Source organism: Protopterus annectens, chromosome 2.part0 (genome assembly GCF_019279795.1).
Source record: "Protopterus annectens isolate FY-2018-M chromosome 2.part0, PAN1.0, whole genome shotgun sequence".
NCBI classification, from domain to species: Eukaryota; Metazoa; Chordata; order Ceratodontiformes; family Protopteridae; genus Protopterus; species Protopterus annectens.
The window spans coordinates 834,358,339-834,371,603 of NC_056728.1; the positions used below are offsets into that span (position 1 = coordinate 834,358,339).

Consider the following 13,265-nt stretch of genomic DNA (forward strand, 5'->3'; position numbering starts at 1 on the left):
GGGTGCAAAAAGGTAAATCACTACTTAAAATAGAATTCAAAATTTTATCTTGGACATTTTCTGGGAAGATGGGAGAACCCTGCCAGGCAAACAGTAAAAGTGGCAAACAGTAAAAGTGGCAACAGCCCCAGAAGTATTTACAGAGTCATAAACACACTTTAAGCAATGAGTAGTGATCTGAAAAATTGAAAAAAACTAGACTAAACAAAGCAGATTTTTCCATACGCAGAAAATGCAGCTAAAATATTCCACATACTTTCACAACTAATCAGTATAAACTTTTACATGCGTGCTTGACAACTCAGACTTCTAAAAACTGAAGTCAAAGAAATGTAGATTTTGCCCCCAAAAATGCTTAGCACCAGCAGGATTAACTTGCGCTATAACTGCTGAGTCAGGAAAGGGGTTAGTGGAGACTAAGTTTTTACATTTAATCGGCTTTCTTAAAGGCAACTGGTTGACTGTCGAGGAAAAAAACACAGGCTGTGAAAAACATCCTCCAATGCTGAGAGCACTGGCAGATGGGTTATTGTTCTAGGAATTCCTTTTGTAGCAATTCACTGCATTTTTTAAGGGACTGACAAACCTCAGTGCTGACCAGATTAAAAGACTACGACATTCTGGAAAAAATGTGACTCCCTCAGACAGTTTCAGATTGCACACACTGCTCAGCATCCGAATCAGAATACTGAGGGGAAAAATACATCTATACCTTCACATTCCACTACAGATTCCAAGCCTTGAATATTCAGGGAATGAAGAACCCCTTCTCCTTTTACCAGAAACCATCTTATGAGAATGGTCAACAGCCTGCATAATAGCCTGAGCAAAGCTGAATAAATTATTCCTGTTCAGAGAAACTGACACAGACGTCAGATATTCCTGTATCTTTCTGAAATGAATGCTGAGACAGATAGTACTGCCAGCAACAGGTATCCCAGGGATGGGCAAAACATACTGGCTAAGCAAAGACCCATTCCCTGTCTCTTCTCCCAGGAGAACATGGATGCTCCTTTGGCCACCAAGGGGACCCCAACAACTGCAGAGAAAATGGCTACTCACCCCTCAATCCAAGTTGGTTGGATGAACAACACTAGATGGTTCTGAGGAAAAAGATGAGTAGTTGGTGGAACCAGCTATGACCAGAAAAGAGTCACCCACCTGTCATTGTAGGAAACTACCAGCCTGCTGTGACAGCTTTTGTGGTAGGATGAAGGTCCCAGGCTGAAATCAGTAGATTGTTCCACCATCAAGCTGAAGATGGTGCATTTTCCACAGGGGAAATTTAGAAGCAGAATGTATGAAAATACTGCTACTGTTGATGGGTCTTGATGCAGAGAAAGCATTCAACACACTAAGCAGGGATTTTACAAGTAGAGCAAAGAAGCACATGAAGGATAACAAGCAAGAATTAAGGGGAGGGTTCCTCTCTTGTAAGGTGTGTTTGAACAGAGGAACCAGACAGGGGTGTCCACTTTTCCTTTTTCTATTGGCATTATATTTAGAGTAACTGCCAACAAAAATAAGGGACTCAGAAATTCAAGGATATAATTGACATGCTAATGAAGAAAAGTTGGCTTTATTTGCAGACAATTTTTTTAACAGATAAATCCAGAAAAGGACATTGTAGTTTTGTGGAACATTTTGAGACAACTTCAAGTCTTTTCAGGACATAAAACTAAGATAAAAAAGAAGTTATGTACTCACCATAACGTTCCATGTTTGTAGTCCATCTTGCCCTTCATTCTAACATATGGGTTCAGAGCTGATTCCTGGCTCCGACTTGGCCTATTACAAAGTTCAAAGTCTCTTAGTTGGCTCGTGGCTAGGTAGGTATCCCATAGTGCACTAGTACAATCCCCAGATCTTGTTTGCTGCTAAACTATAGATAGACAGAACTAAGGTTATCCGGAAAGAACAACAAGAAGGAACGGTCTCCACCCTTCCAAGGTAAGACTAGCCTGTCCCCAGATCCTTCCATGGAACGTTAAGGTGAGTACACAACTTCTTTATCTTCTGTAGTCCTATCTCACCTTCATTCTTACATATGGGACAGCGTCGCTAGCACCTTATTCTTGGGTGGCTCACGAAAAATACTCCTGAGTACCGTGGAACCAAAGGAGGATTTACCCCTTGAGGTCAGGTCCAATTTTGCAATGAGTAATAAAGTTATGAGGGGCAGCCCAAGTTGCTGCTGCGCAAAAACTGTCAATTGGAGCTCTGAATTGGAAGGCAGGAGATGTAGAGTGGGATCGTGTAGAATGAGCCTTAACCTTGAACGGTAAGAGTTTTTCCATTGGATGATTAAATGAAGGAAATACAGCTCGAAATTCAGTTTGATAGAATCATTTTAAAGACTGGCAGACCTAGTCTAGAATCAGAAAAGGATACGAATAATTGGTCTGATTTTCTGAGTTCCTTAGTCCTGTGAAGGTAGAACCGTAATTCCCTGTGGGTCACAGCAGGTCAAAAATCATGAAGCCTGACTAGGGATGGAATTGCAGCATCCATGCTGTCAAGCTGAGAGTGTGGAGGCAGGGGTGAAGGGAGCCTGACATGTGTGTCAAGAGGTCTGGCACTGGGTTCAGAGCCCATGGATCATCTAATAGATGATGCACGCGAAAGGGGAACCAAATCTTGCAAGGCAAGTAAGAAGTGATGAGAATCATTTTGCTTCCCAATAGCTTTGCTTTCTGAATCACTTTGGATATGAGAGGAAAGGGAGGGAAAGCATAAAGGAGTCCCGTGGGCCAATTGTGAACAAGTGCATCTCTCGGTGGCTCCCACAGAGGGAGGATAAGGGAAAAGTAGCTGCTGCATTTAGAGTTAATCGGACTGGCGAAGAGATCTAAGCAAAACTGTCCCCATTTGCAGAAGATCTGTTCTGCTACTTCCTGATTTAGAGACCACTCGTGAGGCATCAAGATTGCCTTGCTGAGTTTACTGGCTATCGCATTGGTTGTCCCTAAGATGTTCGTTGCCACCTGAAAGCGTTGGGAAGAAAATGCCCACTCCCAAACACGAAGGGCCTCTCGACAAAGGGGGTAAGATCTGGTTCCTCCTTGTTTGTTGAGATACCATACCACTAACATGTCTGATTGGATTGCTACTGTCCATAGAGGAAGAAAGTCGTGAAGTGCTTGCAACGCTAGAAGCACTGCTCTCATCTCTAGAACATTGATATTCAGGTGAGCCTTGGGATCTTGCCATGTGCCTTGGACAGTCCTGCCTATATTATCTGTGAGGCATTCGTGGTCACAGTAGCAATGGGTTGGCAAGGAAGCAATGGAGTGCCTGATAGTTGGTCAGGTTGAATCCACCAACGAAGGTCCTTTTTGCAAGACTATGTTATGATGATATGGTGAGACAGAGGCAGTTGTTGAAAGGACCACCGGGACGATAGAAGCTATTGCAGAATTTGCATATGTAATCTGGCTAGAGGGACTAACGTTATGGTGGAGGCCATGGTCCCTAAGAGTTTCAACACTGTCTTTGCCTTGACTTTCTGTAGAGGAAGACGACGGATAATTTGTTGTCTGAGGTTCTACACTCTTTCTGCAGGGAGAAGAGCTAAAATGGTGACTGTGTCTATTTCTGTGCCTACAAAAGTCACAAATTGAGAGGGTGACAAGGCAGACTTTTCCCAATTTATTGTATTCCCCCAACTGGGAACAAAGCTGGATCGTGGAATCTCTAGTTTGTAGGAGCAGATGCCTGGTGGTGATGATCAGGAGCCAGTCATCCAGGTACGGAAACACTTGGAATCCTAGATGCCTCAGATGAGCTGTCACTACTACTATACATTTGGTGAACACCCTGGGGGCAGTGGTGAGTCCAAAGGGCAGAGCACGAAATTGGCAGTGACTAGCTCCCAGCTGGAAGTGTAAGTTGATCCTCAATGCTCTGTCCATTTTTATATGGTAGTATGCATCTTGGGAGGTCTATGGAGCACACCCAATTGTCTTTCCCCTAACAGAGGGAGTATAGACTGCAGAGTAACCATCCAGAACATTGGCCTTCTTTATGGATTTGTTTAGTTTGCTGCATTCCAATATGGGTCCCCAGTCTCCTGTATGTTTGGGCACTAAAAAGAATCTGGAGTTAGTTCTGAATCCTATCTGGTCTGCGGGGAAGGTTTGGATGACTCTTTGCAAGCAACTTTTGCACTTCTACAGTTGCATGATCACTGTGATTCGGTGGAACATCTGGGATCTTCTTGAGAGTTTGACGTGGAAGAGAAAAGGGTATGGAGTAACCTCTGGTGATTATTCTTTGTACCAATTTGTCTTGGGTAATGTTTAGCCAGGCTTTTAGATGCAAAGATATGCAACCCCTGACTGGCTCCAGAAAAGCACAGCCAGGCCCCACATCAGCAGCGCTGATGGGGATGGCCACGAAATGAATCGTGGACACCCTGGTTTTGAGGACCCCCCTGCCTCTAGGGCAACGTCTACCATTAGCTCCTCCTCCTCTGCCTCTGAAGGAGGAGTCACCTGTGCATCCGGGAAAAATTTCTGGGACTTCTTTAATCACATCATACCACCTCTTTGACCCTTAGGATATGGTCTAGAGGGGACAGCTAAACGTACTCCAATGGAAACTAGAGTTTTCCCTTCTTGTTCGCACCTGGTGAGTGTATATTTTACCTTAGGTCCAAACAATGAAGAACCGTCAAAAGGGGCGTTGGTAAAGGTAGACTTGAACGGCTCCGCAAAATTACATAAGTGCATCCAGGAGTGTCACATAAAGGAAACTCAAGAACCTGCTACCTTGCTCACTTTGTCGGGTGCATAAGGGATCAGCCTCATGGAGGAGTTCACAATGGAATTTAAGGTGTACAGCTGAGCAGACACCTTCTCGGGGACTCCTTCAGTAGATGTACCTTGAAGAGGATCTCCTAACTCCTTGAGGAGATCTCTTTGAAGCCTCGTAAATTGTGTTAGATAGTTCAGCGATCTCAGTGTAAAAGCCGATGAAGAAAAGATCGTTCGAGACTCCTTATTTGGTGGATGAACAGATGAAGAAGTCTCCGCTAGCTCCTTCTTAGTGGCCCCTGCCACCACCATAGCATCTACAGGCACGCCTTTGAACATAAAAATCTTTCTCTTTAGGGGCAGACAGAAATTTATTGGGTCTTCTGGTAACTGACTAGTATCAGTTTTCGGATATATCTGAAAGTCTGGTTTAAACCAAGCTGTTTGTCTGCACTACGCTACACTGATTACAGCGTCGGAGTTAGTATGATTTTTGCTACGCTGTGTCTTTTAGGGTTTGAATGCTAACTCTAGTAGCAATATTACTGTACCAGTGCTTACAAGCCTAGAATCTATTTTGTCCATTTTGGATATGTACTGAATAAGTATTACATTCCCAGAAAAGGTTTACTGTATATGTTGCAAGTCTGCCTTTATGCGATAGGTCTTTATTATATAGCGGAACCCTAGTTTAGCGTTTCCACGCTTCTTTGTTGGAGTAGACTAAACAATACTTTATATAAGAGCCTCTTCTATGTGTTTTACGCGACACAACAGCCATTCCAATATTTCTGTGCTGAACTAGACTAAATAATAGTTAAGTACATATGTGCCTCTTCCAGTGGGTGTTTTACTGTATATTTCCTAGTTATTTTGAGTGTGTGTGAACCCGCTAACCATTTGGCTACTTTACTGCCTCATTACAGATTATTTTTGTAAGGGCTGTGGCGCACGCTCTAGTTTTGGCGCCTTTTGTGGCTTGTTATTCGCTGTACCCTGCAGATGTCTACACTGCGATTTATCATTTGACTTATTCTACAGATATTTTATTCTGTGTATATAATTAGTCACTTTACGAAGCTTTTAGCATTGTTGTAGCATGAAAATCATGTGTAAAACAGAAATGTGTTATCAAACAATGTAATTCACGTTTATTTATAGCTTATTAAAGTCTCCTTATCCTCTCTTCTCTCTCCTCACCATCTCACTCTCTTTCCTAGATTTATACTACCCTTCACTCGGGACCCAACCATACCAGAGAAAAGAAGCTCTGCCCTACATGAGGACCTGAACTGTGCCCACTTTATCCCAATACAGGATTTCTTGTCGGGGAACAACTGATATTAAACTAAAAGACTGCCTAAGTAGGTTTATGATATATTTGGTCCCTGAATTACTTAACCTCTGTACCTAGCCTACCTACCTGCCCAGGACTACCAGCAGCCAGCAACAGTCCTCTATATCTTGCTTACCGGACCCCATTCCTATTCTGTTAATAACATCATTAGACTTCCTACCTTTACTCCTTTGAGTTCTACTGACTTTCTTACTACTATTCCTATCTCTATCTTACTTTTTCCCAGTTCTTACCTGCTTCTACAACTCTGCCTTCTACGAGGCCCTTTACTCTCCTCTGAACCTCTGCCCAACTTACTGTTTCTAGCCCCCTACTTGGATCTGTACCTTCCTACTATAACCCTGTCTATAACATACCCTAAATCTTCTTATATTCATACTACCAATTTTAACTTACCTGCAGTTTTTATACCTGCCTGATTGTTTCCTCTCTGCAATTCCCTACTCCTTTGGCTCTGCCCGCTCCCCTCCCTGCCCCCAAATTCCACCCGCCCCTAGGACCTCTACATTTATCCCCACAAGACCACACCCACCACATCCCCTACCCAATCAGGATAGAGTCTTCTCTTCACCCAATACATAGCTGACTCCCCCCATATTTCACTTGTCCCTCTCCACACATAGACCTATTTTATTCAATCCCCACTCACCTCATCATGTTCTACACTCACCTTCCTCTCCTACTACTGACTCTTTTAACTATTCTTACCTCCACCTACCTCATAACCTACTATGAGCAACCTTTATATTCAACCTTGTGTACTCCACACAAACATACCTTAGCTACCCCCACAACCATACTTACAAACCTCAGCTGTCCCATATACAGCAACTCTTATCTTGAACCTAAATATCATAGGCTCTCACACATCAAATACCTTATTCTTCAAGTCACAAAAACACTGGTACTGCATTAAACCCCCTCCACTAACTAACCATTATCATGGTTTATCATTAATTTATGGGGACATCCACCCCAACCCAGGCCCTAACACAGACATACCACCCCATAATTCCCAAACATTGAATCCCATGTCTGCACCACAAACTAAACATCCCAAATCTCTTACAATAGCTCATCTAAACATCCAAAGCATATGTAATAAACTTCCTGCTCTTCATGCCCTACTCGAAGTCCAGCAGTATGACATTCTCTGTCTTACTGAAACCTGGCTCAAACCCACAATAAAAGATAACGAAATTATCCCCCCTGGCTATAATATCCTAAGACAAGACTGTCTTAATAAAAAAGGGGGAGGAGTAGCTATACTTTTCAAAACAGGACTGGAAATAAGCAAATCAACCCTTACCCCACCACAAGACCCAAATGTTGAACTAATTATTTCCAAACTCTCCTTAAACGCTCACAAAACTATTAATATCATCTGCACATATCTTCCCCCAGGCAACAATCCCCCCATATTGGAAGACCTACTAAGCTGGTTTTCAATAAATCTCCTTCAAGAAACAATACTGCTAGGCGACGTTAATATTGACTGGAACTTATGCAAACAAGCTTATCCTTCAACCATTATAAACTTACATGGATTTCAGCAAATCATTAACTCCACAACTAGAACAAATAAAATCAATAACAAAGAATCCATACTCGACTGGATCTTAACCAATAATACCCAACAAAAGTATACAACAGGTACCCTCCCTGACGATCTTAGTGACCACTCTCTTACATACATCATTAGGCACAAAACTCATCTAACAACACCCCCAACTTATCTCGCAACAAAAAACTTTAACCTTCAACAGTTTCAAAATGAACTCAGCCTAATCAACTGGTCATCTCTAAAAACTCTCCCTATAGATGAAGCTGTTAACCACTTTAATGATACCTTTCTTACTATTCTCAATCACCATGCCCCCACCCGTTCTATACGAATGAAATCTACAACCGCTCCATGGCTTTCAACCAATACCAAACAACTTATCCTTAGTAGGAATAAAACCTGGACCAAATGGCGAACCACCAAAGACTCTTTTGATCACATTACCTTCAAACAAAAAAGGAACTTGACTAAGCTTGCTATCATAGAAGATAAAAAGAACTATTATACCCATCTACAGCAATCATCCCACCACCAACCACAAAAATTTTGGAAATCAATTAACTCACTACTATCCCCTGGCAAAGTCAAAACTCCAAACCCACTCGGCTCCTGCCCCGACTCCCCACTACAAACAGCTAATGCATTCAATAACTTCTTTACATCTACCATACTTAAACTAGCCAACCAACAAAGCCCCGACCCCTCATTACTAGGGAACACTAGCTGCACTCCACCTCCATTTCTGCTTAAACCCATACCCACCTCCTATATTCTACACTTACTTCAGAAACTCAAACCCTCAACCCCCTCAGCTGACAAATTGCCAGCTGAATATCTCCAGCTAGGTGCTAAAGCTATTGCCTACCCCATCTCAATTCTAATCAACAGAACCATAAAAGAAAGTACTATACCCTCACTCTGGAAAATCTCCCACATCATCCCTCTCTTCAAAGGGGGTGACTCATATGAATACTCAAACTACCGCCCTATAGCACTGCTATCTCCTATTGCTAAAATAATGGAAAAATGCATCCACAAGCAGCTTTTAAATCACCTCCTATCTAATAATCTCCTAGCTACTTGCCAACATGGCTTTCGTCCCTACCACAGCACAACCACAGCCTTATTATCCTTCATAGACTCTATTAATATAAACCGTAATAACAATCTTCTTTCATCGGCATTCTTTGTTGACCTGTCAAAAGCCTTTGACATGGTGAACCACCAACTCCTCCTTCACTGCCTAAAATCTCTGTCTCTCAATGATCTGGCTCTGAATTGGTTCACTTCCTATCTCCAGAATCGGAAACAAGCTGTGTTATGGAACCACAATCTTTCTGAACTTCTCTCCACCACTTTAGGAGTACCCCAGGGGTCTATCCTAGGTCCACTTTTATTTTCCATCTTTATTAATGACCTGAATCTTGCCACCCCTTTAACTACTTGTATTCAGTACGCCGATGACACCACCATCATCTGCTCTGCCACAACACAAGCTGACCTCCACTCACTTACTCAAAAAACTTTTACCACCATCGAACAATGGTTCTCCAATCACTGCCTTCTCTTAAACCCTAAAAAAAACTAAACTGCTCCTCTTTTCTCCTACACACCTGTCTCCCACTATTAGTTTCACACTCACTTCTAACAATGGCACACTTATCTCTCCCGACCTAACAACCAAACTTTTAGGAGTTACTATTGACAACTTACTTAAATTCGATGTACATATTAACTCTATCATAAAAGCAACTAATAGAAAATTAGGTTCTCTCTACAGAATCAAATCTTTCTTAACACCTGAAGCAAGAACTACCATAGCCAGAACATATCTTCTCTCTACCCTACTATATGCATCCCCGATTTATACTAATCTTTCTAAACACAACATCAATAGGCTTACAATAGCCTACTGCAACATTGCCAAATTTGCCACTGCCTCTCCATATAAAACACATCACTGCCTGAACCTCCATAACCTAGGGTGGCTTGAGTTACCTCACCTAATTCAATACTACCAACTTTCAATTGCCCATAAAGCCCTTCACCACCCTGAAAACATTCCTATGCTCTCTACCCTGATAAAACCCTATAATAACCTAAAAACCCTAAGATCCTCCAATAAATTACTGATCCAAACTTTTCAAGCAAAGAACACAGCAGGCGACTCTATATTTTCCAACTCTGTTGGTAAAGTTTGGAATCAACTTCCTCCTGACCTTACAGCCCAAACTTCTATCACACTATTTAAAACCCAACTAAAACATTTTCTAACCAATCACTGGCTTTGCTCATGCAATTTCCCTACCTAAGCACATACCTCCTACAGTCTCCTACACCCTCTGCATCATCTACCATATCTATTTCTAAATTGCTTTTAATTTCTACAAATAAAATTGTCTCTATGAAATACAAAATATTTATTTTCTTACTCTTCTTTTAACCTTCAATCCACATTATTACCTTTGTCTTTATTCTATATTCATTTACTGAAAAATTTTACAGTTCAAGCATTTTCTTACTGCAAAACTTGACTAAATGCCTTTTTTTGATGTGTGTCACATTCACTATATATGATGTATGTTAAATTCCCTATCTATTTTCTAATGCCTGTATTAATTGTAATTTATACTGTCTATGAACCTTGAATGTATGTTTATTGTTTTACATTAGATAGTGGAGCTTTTCTCCTCGGGCCTCCACTGAAAATGGACATGTATCCAGTTGGACTAGCCCGGTTAACAAATGTAAAATAAAAAATAAAATAAAATAAATAAATAAATAAATAAACTGGATCCATGACATTAGGAGTCTCCCACACCTTCTGACTAACCAGGTCTAAAAGTTCATCAAAAGGTGGAGACACCCAGGAGGCTGAAGGTTGAGACCCCAAAGCCTTCAGTTACAGACTCCTCATCAGAAGGGGTGACAGTGGGCCAGCCACCACTCTGCTTAAGAATCTCTAACATGTCTAAAAAGGAGACAGAGGACGACTTGGGGGAACCCTTCTGACTTATCGAGGTCAGTGTCTGAAGCGAAGGACTCATTCGTGGAGTCTACATGCTTTCTCTTGCATGTCCTCTTCCAAGGGGGCTCCTCAGAAGGGTACTCTGGGGAGGTCTTGGAAGACTGGGGGCCACCTAATGGGGGCTCCTGAGGCTGCAGGTCTCTGCTTTCAAGAGAGAGTAGGTGCTGAGACCGAGGTCGGTGCTTGAGGGGAAAGAGTGTCGGTACCCTTGCGTGGAGCTGATGACCAAGACAACACAATCATCATCTCGAAAACAGATCTCTCTGGCTCCGAAGACAGCCCCGGTTCTGAGGAAATGGAGGTAGCCATTGCCTCCAAACTGACCTGCTCTGAGATGGATGTAGGGTCCGAGCTCACCCTAGCCGGCCTTGGCGAGAGGGAGACTCGGAACAGAGGAGGTTCATGTCCAAGTGTCCCTGTCAGGGCCGACCGGGGAGCTTTGGCTCCTAGACACCACTGACGGCACTGAAGGTGTCGGAGTGGAACTCAGCTCTGAGACAGCCACAAGGGGAGCTGGAACCGAGGGTTCCACAACAGATGGCACTGAATACTCAGCTCCAAAGGCCAGACACAGCTCGAAGGAAGAACCACAACAGGGAGGATAGACTTGGGTGGCTCCAGAACTGACTGGGTCAGAGCCAACAACAATTTGGGCAAGGCAGATAACTTCAGGAGTCTAAGCCACTAGTCTCTCCACATCTTCCTCTGACAGGCTCTTGGAGGATCTGGATGACAGGGTAGGCGATCTGGATCTCTGTAAAATTGGAGATCTTAAGGTTGGGGAGACCAGCAAGGGATCTTTGGAGCAGCTCCGATGTAATTTTTCAGTAGTCGGCTCCGAAAGGCTTGGGGCCAACACTGACGTGTCAACATCCACAACTTCGACCGGCTCTAAGGACAGTGGAGCAGAGGAGACAAAAGTCTTATCAAGTTAAGATTGTTTCTGAGGAGGTTCCGATACACTAGTCGGCACCAGAGAATGCCTCTTGGCCGACTTAACCTTCTCATTTTTTTAAGAATGTGATCTGGATGATGAAGAACTTGCTAATTTTTCCTTGAAGGAAGGCTTGAGGAGACCTTTCAAAATTAACTTGTTCTTCCGCTCCTGGAGAACTCTGGAGATAAAGGAATGCCAGAATAAACAAGTTTCCTGCATATGAATGGCTCCGAGACAATATACACAATTACTATGGCTATCCATAATTGACATCTCCTGGGAGCACTTTATACATTTTTTGAAACCCGAAGGTTTGTGGTCTTTGGACTCTTTAGACATGTTGGAAAGCTATGTAAAAAAGCAGTATGCAACAAACACAACAAGGACTAGGTCCTCTAACTTAAATGGGCCTAGCCCTTACAAGCACATGCACAAAAAAGAGATAGAGTACAGAGGACTTTGTCCGCTACCTTAAATGGGTCTAGCCCTGAGGAAAATATGGAAATCGGAGAGGACTAGATCCTCCAACTTAAACAGACCTAGCTACATAGGTTAAGTTGTAGAAAAAGGACAGAAACTAATAGCAGTCAAGGAAACAAGCAAACACTGCACGCAAGCTTAACTTTTGTAAAGTTAAGAAGAAGAAAAAGGCCCTAAAAGCGGACTCGCAGAGAAAACTCTGTAACAAGACTAGCAAAACACTGCACACAATAGATATACACAATAAGGCTAGAATACAAGGTCCTAAAAAGCCGCGGACCTAAGAAATATCAATATTAATAAGAAGGTAGCAGAGAGGATACCAAGGGAGAACAAGGGCCAACGGCCAACCAGTTCTCAAACCAACTAATTTAATGAGTAAAACCACTTCTAAACTATTCTAAACACTACTAACACTAATAAGCACTATCTAGTAATAAGATAACTAGCTACAGAAACAGTAAAGTGATATGAAAAAAAAGTTGAAACTTAGCCACGGCCAAGCAAGAAGCACTTTTAAACTCGTAGACGTGGCAAACGACATCTGGGGATTGTACTAGTGCACTATGAGATACCTACCTAGCCACGAGCCAACTAAAAGAGACTTTGAGCTTTGTAATAAGCAGAGTCGGAGCCGAGTCAGACTGGAATGGTGGGCGAGAGTCAAAGGTTTGTTAAGCTGACAAGCTGTGCCCTGGACAAGACAGACCCAATTTAGCATAAGTTTCTACTGCAGCAGTGGGAATGATAAACATTTATCTTTTCATTTAAGCAACATTACAAATGAATGCAAACTGCACACTGATATCAAGATTGAAAGCATACCTTTTAAAGAAGCTTCCCCACTTTCATCTCTAGGGCGTTTGTGCTTGTGGCTATGAACTGTTGAAATAAAAATTTCAAAATAAAATGTATTTTCCTGAATAATGCCTTTTCTTTTAAACATCATCATTACCTAACTTCCTTTACTTGTGAATTGCACAATCAAATCAGTTTTCCAATATCATCGCACAAATCAACTTTACTTTCTATTTGCTTTAAAACTATTCTCTATATTATCTTGTGCATACAACTTCACTGTAAAGCCCTAACTTAACAGGACATGCTGAAGAAAGTACAATACCAGACAGCCATCACCAATGTGT

At 42.2% G+C, this 13,265-nt stretch overlaps 1 long non-coding RNA gene across 1 annotated transcript in view; it reads right to left on the reverse strand.

Annotated features, from left to right (window-relative positions):
* Positions 1–13,010, reverse strand: part of LOC122793250 — a 241,333-nt gene extending 228,323 nt beyond the window's left edge. Inside the window, exon 1 of the long non-coding RNA XR_006363455.1 lies at positions 12,946–13,010. This is a non-coding gene — a long non-coding RNA (uncharacterized LOC122793250). The remainder of the gene's footprint in view (positions 1–12,945) is intronic.
* Between the last annotated feature and the right edge of the window lie 255 nt (positions 13,011–13,265).